Genomic DNA, 21,137 nt, shown 5'->3' with positions numbered 1-21,137 from the left:
CCTCGAACCTTAAGAGAATCATTTCATTTGAAAAATTGGGTGTCCTAAGCTTTTTGATAGATGAGAGAACTGAGAAGTTAAACAGTTTCTTCCAAGCCACATAGGGAGTTAATAGTAGCAGGAAGAATTTAAGCCCTGATCCTTGATCATCTGTTTTTGCTTAGACAGGTGAATACGGGGAGGTGTTTTAACCTCCTGAATTGTCCCAGTTACAACCCTTCTGCTCAATACCATGTGGCTTGTGACCGACGGGACCTGACGCAGGATGATGTGACCTCCTGGCTGTCGTCCAAGGTGCCTTACTTTCCCCATCTCCACCCTGGCCCTTTCGAAAGACTGAACTAGGGTTCCAGTCACTGAATAATTTGGTCAGGACATTTTTATATTCTCTTCATAAGAATGAACATAAGCTTTAGATGTTAGATAAAAGCATCAAGTATTCATACAAGGGGAAAGGCAGTGTCCGGAATAAGAGTTGAATCCTCCTTGTTCTGTTTATATGAGTAAGTTATTTAACCACACAGGTTACGGGACCAGTCAGGAATGCCTCCACCTGACTAAATATATATTAGCGCACGCTGGCATCAATCTCCATCAACGTACTATTAGCCATTATGGGAGCATTACAACATCATCCTACTCACAAATGTGACACAGAGCAGGGTGTCACAGACACCTCAGTGCACTGGGCCCTTAAGTCAAAATGGAAAGTTAAAAACACCTTCTGCAGGCAGCCACTGGCATTACTTCATATTTACATTAGTTTGGCTAATCTAGTCGAGTGAACTTTTTCCCCAAGAAAATGTAATAGGAATATTTTATTTGAAAATTTTATGTGGTCAGCAGCTGTCTAAAGTCTTAATTCCTGTTTTCAGTAGGGTAAGTGGCAAATGCAACCAGGAAGAAAAAAAATTGCAGTTTCCCAAGTGCTAGTGAGGACAGCAGGCAGTGGAAAATCCGTGCAAAGTCTTTCCAGGAAAACATTCCTGCAGATGACTGTGTAAGTACTTAAGGGTTGGTGTAAAAAAATAGATCCACACATTTCTTAATGAGACTGAGTGAAAGAGCTGGAAAAGCTCCCCAGAAATCAGGAAACAGAGGCAGAGAGAAGGAAAGCAACTTGAGAAAGTCACACAGGAGGAGAGTGATCGCATTCAAAGAGCCAGGTCCTGCATCCACTGTCCACCATCCTGCTTTGTTCAGCTCCCTGGGGACCACTGCATCAACAGAGGCAGGAAGGTGCTCCGTGATAGCCCTGCCACTGCACCGCACAGGGAGCCTAGCCTCACATTAAATGACCTCCTGTCATGCATGACCTGTGGTTCCTCTCACCAGTACCTGTCTGATCCATCACAAAAGCAAACATAGGGTCATGTCGCAGCTTCTGCCTTTTTCCCTCATAGAAACTGAAGCAAAAGCAGAATCATAGTTTGTTTACGTCTTCCATGAGTTAAAGAAGGTGAACTAGAGTAGGAGAAAGAGAAAGTTTAGGCGACAGTCAGATGAAGATTCCTGTCTTTGTTCCGCTGTAACTTGGAAAAATTACCCAATACATGAACCTCTTAAACCACGACAATGATATTGTTCTGATAATTTTTGTTAGAACCAAATACTATACTGTATAGAAAGTTTATCTTGAGGGAGTTATGTGTGTGTGTTATATGCATGTATGCATATGTGTGTGTATATGTATGTACATATATATCACATGTATATGAATAATAACGACAACATACAATGATTCCTTTGGTTGCCATGTTTTGAGGGAACATGCACTTTCTGCCAGAAGAAGTGATGGTCCCAGGAGCAGACACAGGACTTAAAAAGAAGTACAACTTGCAAGGGACACCAGTGTCCTCAGCGGCCAGCAGCAGCGCCTGCCTCTCCATCTTTGTTGCACCTGGATGGAGGCTTTAGCTGAGTCTGGTACTGAAGAGTCTGGACCCTCCTTCATCCCAGGGCTTTACTTTCCCACTTCCTAGTTTCCTCTTCTTTTAAAATACATGTAAAACCACCACTTACCTCACAGGACTATTTTATGAGTTAAATAGAATCATGTATGTAAAAGTTCTCTAAATGTAACATAGCGTAGTTCTTAATAAATACCTGGTATATTGATGAGTGAGGTGGTACCTGAAAGTGCTGAAAGGTCAATATGACGGATGCTCTTTTGAGCAGAATGGTGCTGAGGGACATGGCTCGAGAGAGAATATAAGGATAAAACGGTTCCAGAAAATTACCGAAATGAAGTAGTTGGAAAAGTATGGCCGCAGAAATTACAAAGCCAACTACCAGGGAGTGTATTCTCAAAATGAGCCCAGTTGCCTGCCTATATATGGCCATGGAAGGGAACACAGGGGATGGTTTGTAATGGGCTCCCCTGCCCTCCTTGGACAGAGCAACTGGAAGATACCAACACTGGCCAGGACCTGCTCAGGGTGTCAGCAAAACTGGTGTTGGGAGGCTACCTGGAGAGCTGGTGTAAAGTGTGGGAACTCCCCGGTTTTCCCAGACTATGACCCTATGGCACCACACAGCCAGAGAGAAAGCCATCAGTGAGTCTTTCACCAGGAAGATCATGGTTTTGTTTTGTGCGTTGCAAGACAGATTTTTGTTTAAGATGCTAGTGTGTGTTAATCTCTAAGGAGGAGAGAAATAAGAAATAAGGTCTAATATTTGGGGGGTGTTTTCTATCCTTCAAGTGATGGTCAGTCAGCTGGAGTCACAAGAGCAGACACAGAAGAGGCGCAGGGAAACAAGGTTTATCATTACTCACAGGTGCGAGGTAGATGGTCACTGCAGGCTCAAGGGAGCCACATGGTGGCGAGCATTAATGGAGGGGGCTCAGCCAAGCAGGTGGGGAGCTGAGAGACGAGGACCAAGGATAGGTGCCTTTATGGGGAGTCAGGATGGAGAACATCAGCAAAAAGCACAAGGGGATCTCATCGGTGACAGTCAGGAGGGGGCAAGGAGGGGAACTTGTGGCAAGAACCAGCCTTATCGCACGGGTGCACCTGGTCACCTGGGCAGGGTGCTCACAGCCTGTTTGTGGGAACATTGAGGCAGCAGGAAAATATAAAGCTTTAACATTACATTACAAGGGGTTAGCGATTTCATCAATGCCATGGTTCCAGGAGCAAGAGAAGTCTGCACATCCTCCATTGAAGCATCCAAGTTAGAAGATAGAAGAGGGGAGCCCGGAAGTAAACATCATCCCCAGGTTCAAGTGCAGAGAGGGAAGATTATGGAAAAATGGAAAGAAATTTGGAACCAAAGATATTCTTTGGAAATGTTTTTATCTTATACCTTTGTTTGGTCTAAGGGGCCTCAAAACAGAATTCTTGTATATTAATTATAGTAATGACATAGGTGACTTAGCTCACAATATGCATTTGCATACACATCTGCACATATCCACACACTCCCAGGAACACACCACACACACACACCACCCAAGCAGTAGGTCATCTGCTTACTGATGAATCCCCAAGGGACTGCTACAGCCCTTGGCATAGAAAATGTACTCAACGAATATTCAGAAAACTTAAGGAACAAATTAGTAGATACAAGAAGGAGTGAGAGGGAGAGGGAAAGAGGAAGAGACAGAGCGACATAGAAAGAGAACTGTTAATCCTTGATTCCAGAACTGGGATGCAGAGGTGGGCCAACCTTCCCACTCAATGGGCCTTTAGTTTGGCTCAGGAGGGAACTCTTCAGTTCTCTGGATAAAGGGTGATGTGTGTATATGAAAGGAGCAACCTGGAGTCGGCATGGCCTTAAACTAGTAAGTCCAAGTACAGTCAGAGCCAAAGTGTCTACAACATTTTTCGGTTTTCCTTAAAAAAAAAAAAAGTTCTCTTTTGCGAAAACTACATGTAACAAATGTACCAAAAAATCTGCCTGTGGAGCAATGGAATGTTGTATGTGATTTTACACAAGTCATTTTACGTCCCTATGACACAATTTGGTCCTCTGTAAAATACAGTAAAATCCCCCACTCTCACTCCTTACACACATCCTTGAACGCTGAGAACCAACTGGCAGTAGCTCTAAAGAAAAGGTGCACTAGGAGAAGCCTGCAGACTGTCACTGGGCTACAGTTGTCCCACATGGTAACAGACACATGTCCAGAGATGGCAGTGAGTTGCTGAGTCCACCCCTCCTTGGAGGAATACTTTAGTGAGATAAACAAAAGCCACTACTAGCTCATCATTACATCAGGGGCCCTCTTATTCATGCTCCATGAGCTAAATGCCAGTCATTGAGGGGAGTGGAAAGTGTAGCTCATTGAAAAAGTCTGTGACTGTGGGTCAGGAGACCTGGGTTTAAGTCCAAGTTGTGGCACCTGGAAATTCTATGATCCCGGTCAAGTTACTTAACCTGGCTTCCCAATTATTCTCACAAGCCCAGTGCCTGACTCATTCTAGGCCGTCGTGAATGAGAGGATGAGGGTGTGGTGCAGATCAAACAGGATAGTGCATGTGCATATTCTCTGTGAGACTCAAAGCACCTCAGAAATGGACGGTTACTATTATTACTGATAATGGAAACCCTACAACTCAGTCTGTGTCCTTCAAGATGGATCCATGTTTTAAAAGGGCTGTGTGGGCAGAGGTTAAAATTTAACTTGGGGTGCAAGTTGGCTTTTCCTCTTCTGCAGATTTGCCCAGCTTGGAGCTCCAGTAATTGAAGCCAAAGAGACAACTGCTTGGAGTCCTTGTGGTGTGTGTGTGTGTGTGTGTGTGTGTGTGTGTGTGTGTGTGTGTGTGTGTGATGAATGTGGTGTGGGGTTATCACTGGGACAGTAATGGAAGCACAATTTCTCCCACTGCTCAGGTACATTAGAAAATGAAATCTGGGAGTTCCCTTGTGGCTCAGTGGGTAAAGAACCTGACATAGTGTCCATGAGGATGCAGGTTCGATCCCTGGCTTCACTCAGAGGGTCAAGGATCCAGGGTTGCCTCAGGCTGCAGTGGAGGTCACAGATGCGACTGGGATCTGGTGTTGCTGTGGCTGTGGTGTAGGCTAGCAGCTGCAACTCCAATTCGACCCCTGGCCCAGGAATGTCTACATGCCAAGGGTGTGGCCCTGAAAAGAAGAAAAAAAAAAAAAAAGAAAAGAAAATGAAAACTTTCTTCTTATTGCCTGCTTAGTTTTAACTCTTCCCCCCAACCAATTCACTTGAGCCAAAAGAAAGGCAAGCATTTTCCACCTTGCTGCTTAATTGGCAGTCTCACATGAGCTGCCTCTCAGAAGTCTGGCCGCAGTGACTAGCCTTCTTCACGCCAAGAAGCATTAGCGCTCTGTTAACACGAGGCAGCGGCACAAGCAAAATGTCTCCTTGTGGTTACAATGTGACTTCATTTAGCTGACATCTGAGTGAAATAAAACACCAAAGACGTCTGGACAGTTTCTTTATGAGCAAACAGGAAGCAAAGAGAGAGCTGTGGCCTGGGCTAGTTAAGAAGAAGTTGGGAGTCGCTGTGAGTGCCTTGCTGATAGAGTCTGCAGGGCCATGAAGGATGTACCCAGGCTTAAATCTCAACAGAGCGAATCTGGGCAAGGGGCTCTGCTGTTGGCTGATGGGGGAAAGACCAAGCCTGCAAAATGGTGTGCAACCTTTTCGACCCCTTCCCAACATGCCTCACATTCTCACTTTTCACAGCTTCCTCTAGTGTCTTTTATCATCATCTAATAAAAAGCTGTCGGGTCAAGGTTCCGTTGAAAATTATTGAATGTGGGAGTTCCTGTTGTGGCTCAGAGGGTTACAAACCCAAGCAGTGTCCATGAGGATGCAGGTTTGATCCCTGACCGTGCTCAGTGGGTTAAGTCTCTGGTGTTGCTGTGAGCTGTAGTGTAGGTCACAGACAAGGCTTAGACCCAGCATTACTGCGGCTGTGGCCTATGCTGCAGCTACAGCTCCATTTCGACCCCTAGCCTGGGAACTTCCATATGCTGCACTTGCTAGCCTTAAAAAGCAAAAAAAGGAAGGAAGGAAGGAAGGAAAGGAGGAGGTTAGGAGGGAGGGAAGGAGGAAGGAAGGGGGGAAAAGTAAATTATTGAATATGCACCACTTCCGGAGACTTTGTCTGGGGAAAAGGCAGCTCTTCATGACTTGCCTACCATCACTTTTTGGAGAGCTCTGTCTGCATACCTGAGGGTTTGGAATCCATCATCCACAAACCAGGACGAAAAGGGACCATCTACTTCCGATCATTTGGAATTTCATGTACAGCTGACTCCATAATACTGATAATTGTGTTTGCTACAGAGTCAGAAAACCTAGCTCCCATTAGGGAGTAATTTCGCGTGTCCTCTTTCTCCATGGAATCTGCCAGATCCCCTGAGGTTGATGCAGGCTGTTCACCTCGGTCCTACGTTCTGTCCTCTAGGGGAACCTCCTCGGTCCTACGTTCTGTCCTCTAGGGGAACCTCCTCGGTCCTACGTTCTGTCCTCTAGGGGAACCTCCTCTTCCCACGTTCTTTCCACCAACCAAGAGTAAAGCCTGAGGACACTCTTCTTCTCTATTGCATTTTATCCTTTCTGAACTTTTAACCAAAAAAAAAAAATGAAAAATAAAAATAAATCCTAGAAACCATACTTCTCTAGCATAGATTCAGGGCTAATCCTCAACAAAATGAGGAGTTTTCCATCAGGGGCCTCTCTCTGTGCGTTTGGTTCCTAACTTCCCACATGAGGGGCAGGACTGTCTATGCCGCTTCCTCTTCCTGCTTTAGTAATCCTTTTTTATTCGCACCCAGACAAGGTCTCTCTACCCCAGCACGACTGACATTTGAGGATGGATAATTCTTTGTTGTGGGAGATTGCCCCGGGCACTGTAAGAGCTTAGCAACATCCTTGGCCTCAACCCACTAGATGCTAGTAGCACCTTCTCTCTCCGGTTATAACTGAAAATATCATCAGACTTCAACAGAGGTCCCCTGGGAGACACCATCACTCCAGGCTGACAATTATTGCACTAAAAGGGACTTCAGCAATGATCCCTCTCCAGGGACTTGTCAGTGGGTTGTGGGGACTGTCTAACAATGACAGACTATCAGACATTCACCAGCTTAATGATCTTCTTGGAGACCCTGAAGTTGCTTATTGAAGGCAGCCCCTTCCTGAGGTTAAGGTAGTCCATGCAGCCATTAGCTGGCTTATCAGAATTATATAATTGAGATCTATAATAAACCAATCACAAGCTTTTGGCCCAAAGCAGTAGCAGTTTCAGGTGTAAAACCTCCTATTCATTGGACTTCTGGGCCAGTGCACTCCCTCAAGGTCCTGGAATGACACTCCATGAGGCAGAAGGGATGCTCTCCATTCCTCAAATGATGTATTTTCAAGCTCAGAATATACAGCTATAAAACGCCAGCACTTTGGAGCCAGTATCTGTATGCACAGTCGCACACAATTTACAGCCCGGACCAGAAGGTGACGTCATCAAGTGAGGCACATATTCCACACCTCGTTTTCCCGTGGTAGGATTTACACTTTCTTGGAGAATGTTGAGTTGGCAAAGAGTGTCGAAATCGAGCAACACAGACCCAGGGCAGGCACAAGCTATTCTTTAAGAGTAAAGCCCTATTCCTGTGTGGTTTGTGATCAGCCAAAATGTGAACGCTTCAGCACATTTTGTGCAGTGTAAAATCATTTACCACGCTATGAGGGGGTTGCTTTAAATAGAAGGAGAAAAAATTACTATTGCAGCAAGGAAGCTGGCTAATGAGCATTAGCTTGTGGCAGAGTCCTTTTGGGGATCTGGCAAACTCAGGCAAGGACTGAAACTCGATATCAGGTCTACCGATTGGGTTGGATGACTCCAATCACAGCAAACAAGGGAGGTGAGCTGAGATTCTGAGTCAAAAAACCCTTGTGAAGTTAAGTCAAAGATTCCACCTTCTTTTCCTTCTGGAAAAAAAAACAAAAAACTAAAAAACAAAAAACAAACCTGTCTCCTAATGAAAATGAAAAGGACTTCACCACCAATTTTTAAGGAGAATTAAATTTATGTATTTGGCCAATTATTTGTGTTCACAGGACATTTATAATCCATTCATTTGGACTTTTTAAATTTCCAGCTCTATTAAATTTGTACAGCAAATCCCCTGATATTTATATTGGTTCCATTGCTACTGATGAAATTTAAAATGTTGAATGATGTGTCCTAAATCTTCAGAGGCTATTAACTTCCAATGTGGATTTAATTTTTTAAACTCAGCCTCAGCAGTACACACCACTTATTAATATCTGTAAAGACTGATTTTTTCCCCTCACTTTGAGCAAAGCTCATAGAACCACAAAGCAAAGCTTCAGCCTGGCGCTTGACAAATGCCAAGGCACTTCATTCTTCTGGCAATGTGATCCTCCTACTGAAAAAAAAAAAATTAACTCGTTGTCTGAATTTTGCAAATCTATGGCTTTGGGATTTGTGCCTGTGCAACTGAGTTGGAGGCAGCACACTCTTTCTTGGCCCTGTGAGCTGCATATTAATCATACAAAGTGGAGTTTGGGCAAGACCAAAACATGATGCCAAAGCCCAACACTCCTTACCAAGAAGGAGAGAAGTACATCATGGAATATGTAACGTCATATGATGTTGCTTGAATTTTTTAAAAAGTAAAGTGTGATGTCTGAGTGGAAATGGGGAGTTACTAATTTGAGTCTCGGGGGCTTTGTGCTCCAGGCTGTTCCCTCTGTTCTCAGCCGCCAGGTTAGAGCCTTAATGAATACAAAGGGAAGAAGGTTTGGTCCATAAAACTTCCTTTCAAAATTTGAATAAGTCACGTGTTTAAGACATTTTTTTTCTTTTAAAATATAATAACCAGAGTCATAAATTCTTCACTGGTTTGTAGGGGATCAGTTTTGCTGTGAGCCCCTCAAATCCGCTTTGTGGCCCCCAAACACCCTCCATCCTTGTTCACTGCTGTGCCACCAACACAGTTTCCTCTCCATTAATAATCTCCTTCTACTCTAACTCCTGGAGGGACCCCTATCAGGACTGGAATGGAGCATCAGCTCCACCGGGAATTCCAGACAGTGACAGAGGCACCTCTCTCCCCGTCCCCTCTGTGCGGACAGATCTCCGTGGTGGTGCTTCCCACGTGGTGCTGTGATTGGCTTTGGACATTTTCATCTCCTCCTTTGTTCCATACGCTCTTCCAGGGTAGCGCTGGGTCTCACCCCTCTCTGTCTGCAGGTCCAGGAACAGCGTGATCGTCTATACATGTCTGGTAAAAGGACGGATGAATGAGTGACAAAGGAACAGGCCAAAGAATCTCACTGATGACGTTCTGTCTGAAGTTGACAAGGCTTCCAGGAACGTTTATAAAATTTTCCCACCTGTTAGGGCAGAAATCAATAGAAATCACTTGGCTCTCCTTGTCTTGTGGGGAAAGGAGCCTAATAAGGAGAAAGAGCTCTGTCAGGTAAGAGATGTAATTTCTTGGAACTGGACTTTGTGTTCCCTCCCTTTCAATTGTAGTTCAATGCTTTTATTTTTCTAGTTTTTAAAAATTATTATTTTTGGTAATTTTCCAGGAACACTTTGAATCAAGCACGACATATCACATAAATTATTATCTAACCAGGGAGACAAGGCAAGAACCCTCAGAAAGTCACAAAAGTGAGAACTCAAAGCAAACCTTGGACATGGCTTTAAACCTCTTGGTTTAAAGCAGCCTTTAGAAATGACACCTGAAACACATTATTGTTCTGATGACTTTAGAGATGTGTGGGAATAATACTGATTCCATTACAGGGTCCTCTTTTTGAGGGAATGGCAGGAAGATGATTTTGCACCAGGCATGCACTTGACTTGTTTTTTTTCTCCAAGACACAGTACATCTAACCATCACCTTTTCTTCTGCCACTGGCTCCTGGAAGGTTTAGAGTCCAACAAGTGGCTCATCTCTACCAAGGGTTTGGAATTATGCTTTACGCTTCTGTGTTGGTCTCATTCTTGCCCAAATTTATGTTTCTACCCTTGTATTTCTTTTTGCTTCTTTCCCTGCTTCTAATAGATGTTATCTTACTAGTTGATGGTGTTTTTATTAACTGCCATACACCTTGTGAAGTAACATAGCAGAAACATTAAATGTTCATATAAAAACAGGAGCAATAATCAAAACATTTAGAAACTACTAGAGCAGGGTCGTTGACCAGTCAGAAAAGTGCTAGCTATTAACAACAAAAAGGCCAAACTGGTGCAAGCAAGTTTATCACCTTTGCTGGTAAATAAATAGCATAGGCTCAGGTAGAAGAGGAAGCAGCATGCTCGACTGGGATTCAGGGACCAGGAAAGGCAGCATCAGTAAGGATAAGATGTATTGGAACTAAATCAAAAAGACCCAAATTGGAAAGTTTGGTTCTGCCTCTTATTCCTGCTCTGAATTTAAGATTTCTCATATGCAAAAAGGTAAAATACTTGCCTATTTCATGGGGCTGACAGGAAAAAGAAGGTATATGAATTTTCTGCAAAAAAAAAAAAATGCATTACTGTATTGAGGTGGAAATGCCACACCCCACATGATTATTTGGGCCTTTCAGTGAAATTTCAATGAGTCACCTCATTTACTTCCAGTTTTCTTTCCTAGCAAGGAAACACGGCCACACCTTATAAATGTCTTTACCTTGGTCTCCTTGGATAATCTTGCAGATTGCTACTGAAATTGGTGAGTTCCTTCATGCAGCAAAGTAGACACACAGGGCTGCCAGGAGCTACCACCCTGTGCACAGAAGCCTCCTCTACAGCGGCCTTGGGATGGGGCCACATGGCCACAGGAGCAGCCGGAAAGGAGGGAAGGGTGGATGAGGCCAAATTTCAAGCCAGGCATTTCACTTCAGTCCTCAGCCAGTGAGGTCATTTTCCATGTATTCTCTGTTTCCATTAGATTCGATGTCTCATAAATGTTGAACACACAGAATCTGAACCCATATGATGAGCCAACCAGGCCAGTGTGGTGGTGCCTGCCATCCTGGCAGGGTCATCTGGAGCTGGAATTACTGGGAGTCCAAGAATCACGCCTGGCCTGAGATTACCCTTTGCCCTCTGTGTCTGTGAACTGTTTGTCCTCAGAGTCAGTCTCTGGAGAGGTCATCCTGTCACCTCTGGTGGTTCAGAGACCATCTGGGCTACAGTCCCAGTTCTGACCTGGACTAAAATCTCACATGCACTGCAGCTGGGGCACTGACGGAGAGAAGAGGAAAACCTGAGGGCCCTGGGCATCCATGGAGGGTAGAGGAAATGACGCATCATCAAGAAGGAAAGGAAACTGCTAGAGGAGGTCAGGCCAGAGGAAGTCTGCCCAAGTCCCGCTTCTCAGGCGCTGCTGGCCAGGGCAGAAGGCATATCAGCAACTGGACTTAGTGGGAAAGGGGTGTGGAAATGAGCCTGATCTAAAAGAAGGAGCCCAACTTTGGGTCAGCTAGACACGAGTTTGAATCTCATCGCTCCACTTGGTAGCTATAGAAACGTGGGCAAATCCTCAAAGCCGCTGATCTTTAGTTTTCTCCTCTGGACAATGGAGGTGGCCTCACAGTATTTTCTGTGATGATTAAATAAAAATCTAATACCAAATAACCAGTTAGATTACATGGGCTTGATAAACAGCACTCTTCTCTCCTACTCAGGTAGAAAGCACGGTTTGGATGTATTTCTAACCCACAGATCTGTAGGTAGGGATTTGTTCAGAAACCTGTTCACATACAAATCAGAACAGTTGCTGGTGGCGAGGCAGGTGCATGGGACCTGACCAAGTGGGTCCACACCAGGCAGGGTGGCCTCTCTTGTGAATATCCTTTCTGGAACCAGGATGCAGAGGAGACTTGGATGTATTCTGTTTAAGACGAGCCTAGCCTCTCTATCCAGGCAGAGCTTCTGGAAGCATCTGGGGCAGCTGGAGGAAGACTGAATGGTGGGGTAGTACTGGCCCCTGACTCCAGCTTCTACCACTTGGGAGCCAGAAGCTGGGCCTGCCACTCTCGCAGAGTCTGGGCTGAGCCTGTGGGGAGGCGCGTGGGGTGAGAAGCGTGGGTGACGCTGTGCTTCCTTCAAACAGGCAACTCAAAGTCTTGGAGGATGTCGTTTGGCATGGAAGAGAGTCAGGGGCAACTGGAACTGTGGAATTTCCAGTTATAAAAGGTCCTATTCAGAGCTGTGTGTCCTGTTGCACAACAAGGGAACAAGGAGATATTTGATGGCACTAAAAGGCCTTGAGCTCAAAACAAAGAGACACAACTTTCTTTGCTTTGTCTTCTAGCTCTAAGGGCCATCCTGTGTGACGGCAGGTTATGAAAACAAGCAGCAGCTTATCCCACTCTGCCTTGGCAGAAGGCTTGCTTCTGGATACAGACCCGGAGGCAGTGCCCTTTGACCTGGGTTTCCCCAAAAGCTCAAGCATACACTTAATCTGGACAGAGAAGGATCTGGATTAAACACCCAGCAGTTGTCCAACACAGAAATAGGAGCTCTCTGAGACTGATATTTCTCCCTTGCTCTGATAGCCAATCCATGAACAAATCCCTAATTATCCCTTGCACCCCCCATCTCCATCCCCACCGAGCTGTCTGCCAGCTTACTCCTGGGGTCCTGAAATGGTCTGAGAGGCACAACCACTGAGATCAGGTCCGGAACATTTTCATGGCAGTCCAAAAGCAGGTCATCCTGAACTAGACAAGTTATTCCAATAGCTGGATGCAGAAGAGCATCATAGACGCACATCTTATGATCTATTCCTCAAACTTACTTAGATAAAGAAAAAGAAACTCAGAGAAGTTGTCCAAGGTCTGGTACCAGTAAGTGGCAGAGAGCTGTGGAGTTTCGTCCACCAGCACCATCATGCTGTTCTTCCTCAGCCCTTCCCACACCGTTCCCAGAGTGCTTGCCTTTGCAATACCTTTTCCATAAGAGTCCTCCCCTCACCCAGCGGTGATCATGGTGGGTATTGATGGATATCGCTACAATCCCCTGGAGTGCCTCGAAAAGATTTTAGCACAGAACTTTTGAAAAATCGATTCTGAAAATAATTCAATTATTTATACCTAATGCATATTGATCACTATCTGAATTTGTTCATTTTCCCATGCGCCAGTCACTCAATATCCCATTTCTAATTGAGAAATTTCATCAAGCTGGGTAAGCATGCACCTGCAGAAGTGTAACTGTAAGCTGCCCTGGAGTATATTTTAGTGTGAAACATATAAGTTGCAGGAACGCAGTGTCCCTGAGCAGAAAGCAAGGTAGTTACACGAATGCCAACTCAGAGCTGGGAAACGAGGTCGCCAAAGAACCCTTCACAATGGAAATCTTGTGTTGCCGGTGCACATGTTCAGTCAGAGACATGAAATTGGAAAGAATCTCCATCTACAGGAATGACGCCAGCTCCTCTCTCCTGCACATCCTCTCGGAGGATTAATCACCAGGCCCCCGGTAACCACAATGTGACCGCTCACTGTGTGAGGAGCCTTCTTCCCTGGAACAATGAAGTTCTGTCCGATCCTCTTTGCGAGGCATTTACAGCTCGAGGACATTGCTCTGTTTTATTGAAAGTACTCAGCACTGGCTTCTTGGGCCATGGCTGGAAGGGTGTTGAGCTGGATTGGGCAATAACAGATGTTCCAGTGGGACACAGACATTCTCAGTGTGGGGGGCGCCCAGCAGGGACACGTTTGGAAGGGTGAAGAAGGCATGAGCCTAGAGTGAACGAGCCGCCTCGTTACCTGGATCAGGCTGTGTATCCTGATCACAAGTCCTCAGTGGGGTCTTCCCCACACACAGGTGACAGGACAGGAACAAACACAATGGCTGGAGACTACGGATCTTAATAATGATGCCATGAACTCCTTTCCATTCATCTGTCTACAGAGAGCCTGGAATGCAGTAGCTGCGCCCGAGGGGAGTATACAGAGCAATACTGTCCTTCCCAGAAGAACGTGGCAGCCGCCTTGCACAGTAGGCAGGCCCCTCCCCTCCCCCATGTCTAAGGGCAGCAACTGAGAGTTCTTAAAATAATAAACAGCTGGCCATGGGCTCCCTATACAAATCCCCAGAACACCAGTACAATTCAACTTGACTGAACAGGTTTTAGACCACAGCACAGGAAACCCAGAGTCCAAAGGCCTCCCACCCACACCACTGGCCTTGGCTTCCATTTAGAATGATTTGCCTGAAGCTCTGTGTCTGGGGGAAACTCTCCTACAAAGCAGACAAGGGCAGGGGGATTCAAAGCTCTTGAGCCAAGCGATCTTCTCCGTCTTTGGACAATGCAAACGCAACAGTGACTGGGGCACTGAGTTCCATGTCCCCAGGTCTGAGGGGGCCCCCCTCTACCCAGGAGGTCACTCACCAGCCTCACTCCTCTACTTCAGACCTGGAAGCGAGGAGAACAGAGGGTGGGAAAGGAGCAACGGCAAGAATCTTGATGAGGTTCAGAACAAAGACATCTCTTGCAACCCCGTTCTGAGACTCCAAAGTGATGCTGGGGCAAGGGCGACAGTAGTAGCTCATCTACAGTCTGGAAAAGTGGACCCCACTCAAGATGGGAATCAAAGAAATGGATTTTTATTTCTGGCTCTGCAACCTGAAGGTCATGTGACTCTGCTAGATTATTTAACGTTTCTGGGCCTCACTCTGCCCATCTATAAGGGGATAAAAAGAAACCTGTCCTGGAGTCATGCCCACCACAGATAACTAATAACTATTAATTATTAACTGACTACTGGTTGCAGGACTAGTATTTCCCTCCAAGTTTCTGTGAGAATTCGCTGATATAATACCTATGGCCCTGGCCTCATAAGTGATAAAAATGCACAATTTAGAAAGCAGATGAGAGAAGTCTGCCTCTCCCGGGAGCTCTGAAAAGGCTACCCCAAGATGAGGGGCTTCACAAAATGTGGGGTGCAGAATACTGATTATGTGACATAATAACAGGTGTTTGGTGGGGAAAAGTTTTCGTGGGGAACTACTCAGGAAATTGAGTTCGACAAATTTAAATAGGTTTCTGTCCTATGGGATCTCGCAGGGTGTGCAGCAAATTTCCAAGAGACATAAAAGGCAGCTCTTTCGAAGCTCACCTGACCATTGACCCCCTCTGCACCAGGTTCTCCAAAATTGTGAGTTCTCAAGTGACATATTAAAGAATAGAGTTGGGGAGAGAGCTGCTTTATGCATGTCCCTGGGAAGAAGGAATTTTCATGGAACACCTTCCCCAAAGAAATAATCTCTTTGGTTTCAGGGGCTGAGCTTACTTTTTCCCCTTTGCCAGGCATTTGACCACCGCAAGTTATTTTGCTGTTGAATTATTTATTATCTGTAAAACGGAAATAAGTATTTGTAAAGAGGACATACCAGCCAATGATTTGAGCTCCTAACTCACCAATATCTAGAGTAGCTTAGATGATGGAGATTAGCCACATGCTTTACCGCCTGAGTAGGAGATACATCCCCAGAGGCTAAAGTGAAGGATCCAGGGGGAGAAAGCAGCTGCCCAGCCTCCAGACCAAAGATATGGGGAAAATGAGCCCCATTGTTTTCTCAGGGTCTGAGACACTGGGGGAGCCACCAAAGGCCCCTACAGGAGTCATGGGTATGTACCACAGAGGAACATGGAAGAGTCTAGAAAATAAAGGACTGTCTTCTTCAAGATAACCCATGCCCCCAGGTCAATCCAGTGGTTCTGAGAACTATGAGCTGATGACAGAACTTCATTCCTGCTTATCTTCATTTGAACAAATAGAGATTTGCAATTAGCCCAGGATGGATTTTGGACCCACTTGATGACTGCCAAAAGATAGCTGGCATTGGCGCTTCCTTGGTGTCCTGGAAAAGAGCTTCCCTTTGGGGGAGATGAACGGATCTGTCTAGGGGGTGGGGCTGGTGTCAGCAAACTGGCCCACTACCTCAGAGCTTCTTTTCTAGGTCGCTAGGGCAACTCGGTGACAGGTTCACGGAAACCCCCGGAATATTCCCAGCCACACTTGCGTCTGCCCATGGTTCCTCAGCCTCCTGACCTGGCTGAGACCCAGAGGAGTTGAGCCATACACATTTGCAGCAAAGAGAAGTCCAAAGATCTCATTTTTCACTGTCTTAAAAATGCGTATGACATTACTTATATATGGACTCCTAAAAAAAGGACACGAATGGACTTACTTCAGAACAGAAACAGACTCACAGATTCTGAAAAACTTATGGTTATCCAAGGGGACAGGTGTGGGGTGGGAGGTGGAGGGATGGACTGGGGCTGTGGGATTGGCATCTGCACACTGAGGTATGTGGAATTATTAGCACAGGGAATTCTACCCAATATTCTGTGATAATCTATGTGGGAAAAGAATCTCAACGAGAATGGATGTGTGTACATGTATAACTGAATCACTTTGTTGTCGAGCAGAAATTATCACAACACTGTAAATCAACTATACTTCGATAAAACTCTAAAAAATGAAAAAAAGGCTGTTCTCAAAGTCCTCAGGTCTTTAGGTTGAATCATCTCTTTCTATATCTTCCTATATCACAACCTGATTCCTTTTTAATTGCTCCTCCACCAAATTCATTCAAGAGTTAACCAAAATTCTACACAAATCATTAGAGTAAAAGTAAGAATAAATTAAAGATTAAGCTGCAAAATGAGACCAAGTTAGCCACTGTTTTCATTGGAAAGATGCCTAATTTACATCGGTCATGAGGAAGGATTAAATGAGAGAGAAATTGCACAGCCTGCTGGGAAAAAATAGAAAGATAAAGGTCTGAGACTTTGGGTACAAGATTTCAGTTGGCCCCTACTTTATATGGTCACTGTAAGTCTCTTTTCACTTTCTTTGTTCTTCTGTAAAAGAGATAAGGTGTTGGGGTCCTTTGGGTTTAGCTTTCCAGAACCAGGGTGGGGAACAACGTTTTCTAATAGAGATTTTTGGATGTGGTTTTCTTTCTGTTTCTGTAGGTCAGAAGGAGACCAGTGATGTGAACTCCCCAGGGAACTCCTGAGAGCGTGTCTCCATCCACACAGGTCTAAGATGCTATCAGTAGAGAACTTTCCACCTTTATCAACATCTCTTATCTTCTGTCATCTGCATGGTGACTGCGAAAAATGCTCTCAGTGGGTGTTTCTGATTCATTTTTGTGATGGTCCCATGATGTCTGGAGAAGTTAAAGTTTAAACTCTCTCCCTCCCTGTCGGCCTTTATAGCTCTGTGGATTCTGCCAGTAACTGGGTGTCTTCCTAAGACTTGAGCTTTCTAGAAAGGAAGATGGCCTGAGCAGGGTAAGTGGCTATATTTGCTGAGGAGAAAACATGCCCAGCTTTTAAATGGCTCTCTTATACAGCAGCCATAAATGCGAGCCAGCCTGTCAATGCCTCCATTTTCAGAGGGTGTTATGAAGATCTCTATCTAGGAATAAACTTCCTCAAAGATAAAACAACAGGCTTGCACTTCAGAGACAATAGTAATACTGTCTTGGAGTTTGAGACACTGCTCCTCAAGGCACTTAGAGAACACAGTGTACTCTTCCCATTGATCCTGACAATTTATGTATTGTTCAGGAACTAGCCCTGAGCAAAGTCAGAGAAGAGTCCGTATTTGAAGTACTTTAAAAACATTAAAGTTGAACTTCTGTCTCCAGCAGACAGGGTGAATTTCTTCTGATGTGATGCGTTGTGACTGCCACACAGGCCAGGGTGCGGGGTGCTTCCTGACTCTCTGTCCCCTTCAGAGGTATCTGAAGTACACACAGGTGTGGGGTGTGGGGGGGGTGTGGGGGGTGTGCATGCAGCACACATGTGTACAGATGCTATCTTGCAGTGGTTCACGTGTCTGTGTTGGTGTGTGGCTGTGCGCAATGCACCTGGCTGGGAGCACGGCTTGTGGGGGCAGCAGTGCTAATTTTGGGTGCAGAAGAGGTGGCCGTCAGTACTTGAGGTTACTGCGTTGCCCATGCAGTGAGAGGTGTGGGTGGTGAAATGAGGTTTTCTAGAAATGTATGACCGCTGCTTCGTTTGCAAAGATTTTTCTCCCGTTCTTTTTTTTTTTTCTTCAGTTTTTTTATGGTTTCCTTTGGAATATTACCCAGCCATAAAAAGAATGAAATAATGCCATTTGCAGCAACGTGGATGGACCTAGAGATTATCATACTACGTGAAGTAAGTCAGACAAAGACAAATACATGATATCACTTATATGTGGAATCTAATAAAGATTCCACAAAAGAACTTATTTATAAAACAGAAGCAAGCTCACAAATTTCAAAATCAAATTTATAAAACAAAAAGACAACTTATAGAATAGGAGAAAATAGTTTCAAATGATGCAACTGACAAGGGCTTAATCTCTAGAATATATAAACAACGTATACAACCCAACAGCAAAAAAACCAATCAATCAATGGAAAAATGGGCAAAAGACCTGAATAGACATTTCTCCAAAGAAGATATACAGATGGCCAACAAGCACATGAAAAAATGCTCAACATTGCTGATTATAAGAGAAATGCAAATCAAAACTACCATGAGATACCACCTCACACCAGTCAGAATGGCCATCATTAATAAATCCACAAATAACAAGTGCTGGAGGGGCTGTGGAGAAAAGGGAACCCTCCTGCACTGTTGGTGGGAATGTCAACTGGTACAGCCACTATGGAGAACAGTTTGGAGATACCTTAGAAATCTATACATAGAACTTCCATATGACCCCACAATCCCACTCTTGGGCATCTATCCGGACAAAGCTCTACTTAAAAGAGACACATGCACCCGCATATTCATTGCAGCACTATTCACAATAGCCAGGACATGGAAACAACCTAAATGTCCATCGACAGATGATTGGATTCGGAAGAGGTGGTATATATACGCAATGGAATACTACTCAGCCATAAAAAAGGATGACATAATGCCATTTGCAGCAACATGGATGGAACTAGAGAATCTCATCCTGAGTGAAATGAGCCAGAAAGACAAAGACAAATACCGTATGATATCACTTATAACTGGAATCTAATATCCAGCACAAATGAACATCTCCTCAGAAGAGAAAATCATGGACTTGGAGAAGAGACTTGTGGCTGCCTGATGGGAGGGGGAGGGAGTGGGAGGGATCGGGAGCTTGGGCTTATCAGACACAACTTAGAATAGATTTACAAGGAGATCCTGCTGAGTAGCATTGAGAACTATGTCTAGATACTCATGTTGCAACAGAACAAAGGGTGGGGGAAAAATGTAATTGTAATGTATACATGTAAGGATAACCTGACCCCCTTGCTGTACAGTGGGAAAATAAAAAAAAAAATATTAAAAAAAATCAAATTTATGGTTACTAAAGGGGAAACTGTCGGGAGGTGGGAGGGATGAATTGAGAGGATGGGATTAACACATTTATACTATTATATATAAAACAGATAACTAACAAGAACCCACTGTATGGCACAGGGAGGTCTACTCAGTGTTCTGTAACAACCTATCTGGGAAAAAGAATGGCTATATTATAGGTATAACTGATTTGCTTTACTGCACACCTGAAACTCATACAACATCATAAATCGACTATACTCCAATAAAATGTTTATAAATGTACAACCTTAAAAAATAAAAAGGAAGTGTGTGACATGGACAGGCCCACAAAATTATCATCAGTAGTCACATTCAACTCAATGAAGACACCTCTGGTCCAGCCCAAACCTCAGTGGCTCTCAGACTTGTCCATTCACTGCAGAGTTTTCCCAAATGCCTACTATGTGGAAAATCCTGCAGCCGACACTGTAATAAAGGTGACAAAAAAAAAAAAAAAAAAAAAGAGAGAGAGAAGATGAGGCTTATCCACTCAGCGGTAACCACACAGTATGAAAGTCAAGGAGGTGTGTCTATTTTTGAGAGGTAGAGTCACCCCAAACAGATGGGAGTCTGGTCCAGGCATCAGGATCTGATTGCGGTGGTCAAATACCTGTTAGCTACCTCATTCTAGACATCTTTAATTATAAAATTTATGAAGGCAACAAACAGGAATATTTTCAACATTCTGAATGAACTCTGAAATGTAACAGGTTCTTTTTTTATGTACAGTTAATTCAGACTTTGCCTTGGAAGACAAACTATAAATAATACATTTGCCAGTTATAAGTGTGAGCCTGGCTTTTGATTTTATTTCATATAAAGGAAATGATAAGGATGTCGCAAGGATTGAATAAATGGTGATGGCGATGATGATGATGACGACGGCGACGACGACAATGTGAGTAGAACAAGATTGATGATAGATATGAAGTGCTTAAATACTCCGGGCACTGCATTACCTGACATATGTAGATTTACAGGATGAATCTGGATCTCATCTCACTGCACTGGGGAAATCTGAAAAGAGATCCGATGAAGGCAAGGATGAAGGAGAGGTCTGAAAGGAGATCCAGTGGAGAATTGGCAGAGAAAGTGGTGGGTGTGGGGGCCTGGCTCTTTCCCACAGGAACTTAGAGCCCTTCTGTGACTCTAAGCCTTGCCTTGAGCCTTAGCACTCTGCTCTTAATTGTGTAAGACTGAAGAGGAGGTCACTCCTCAGGGACTGGTAGTCATCCTTGTGGCCAAGACAGTTATTCAATCCCCGGCCCCTTCTATCTCCAGCCACTCTACTCCCAGATCACTGCTTTAGAAAAACTTGTCCTGAAACACAAACTCCACTGTGTGTTATACAGGCTTCCATAGGGGATAGCTTTCAGAGGAAACACAGACTTTAAGTGTGGCCACATCATCTCCACTAGTACCCACAGTAATACTATATTTTCTCAAAATGTAGAGGCCTCTGTAGTTTATGTGGGGCACGTTCACATTAGTAGTTTGATTAATCTGAACAACAATCACCCTTTACAGTAGGTAGAATAGTCAATCCAAGAGTATTATGTAAAGAGCAGGTCGACCCACACGAAGGAAGTAAAATTACTTACTAGTAATCACCCCCAAATCTACATATTAGAAGTCATCTGTTAAGAGCCAAGAGCCAACACATGATAGCACTCTGTATCTTCTACGTTCTTGGAGAACTCAATCCCTTGGTGGTGGACATGTAGCCTCTGGAGCAACCATCACTCTGAACTGCCTTGCTCAAGCGGAGAGTGGCTAAGATGTGGGCTACAAATGCTTGTGCCAAGAACCAA

This window comes from Sus scrofa, chromosome 3 (assembly GCF_000003025.6).
Source record: "Sus scrofa isolate TJ Tabasco breed Duroc chromosome 3, Sscrofa11.1, whole genome shotgun sequence".
NCBI classification, from domain to species: Eukaryota; Metazoa; Chordata; class Mammalia; order Artiodactyla; family Suidae; genus Sus; species Sus scrofa.
This window is presented reverse-complemented; position numbering follows the sequence as displayed.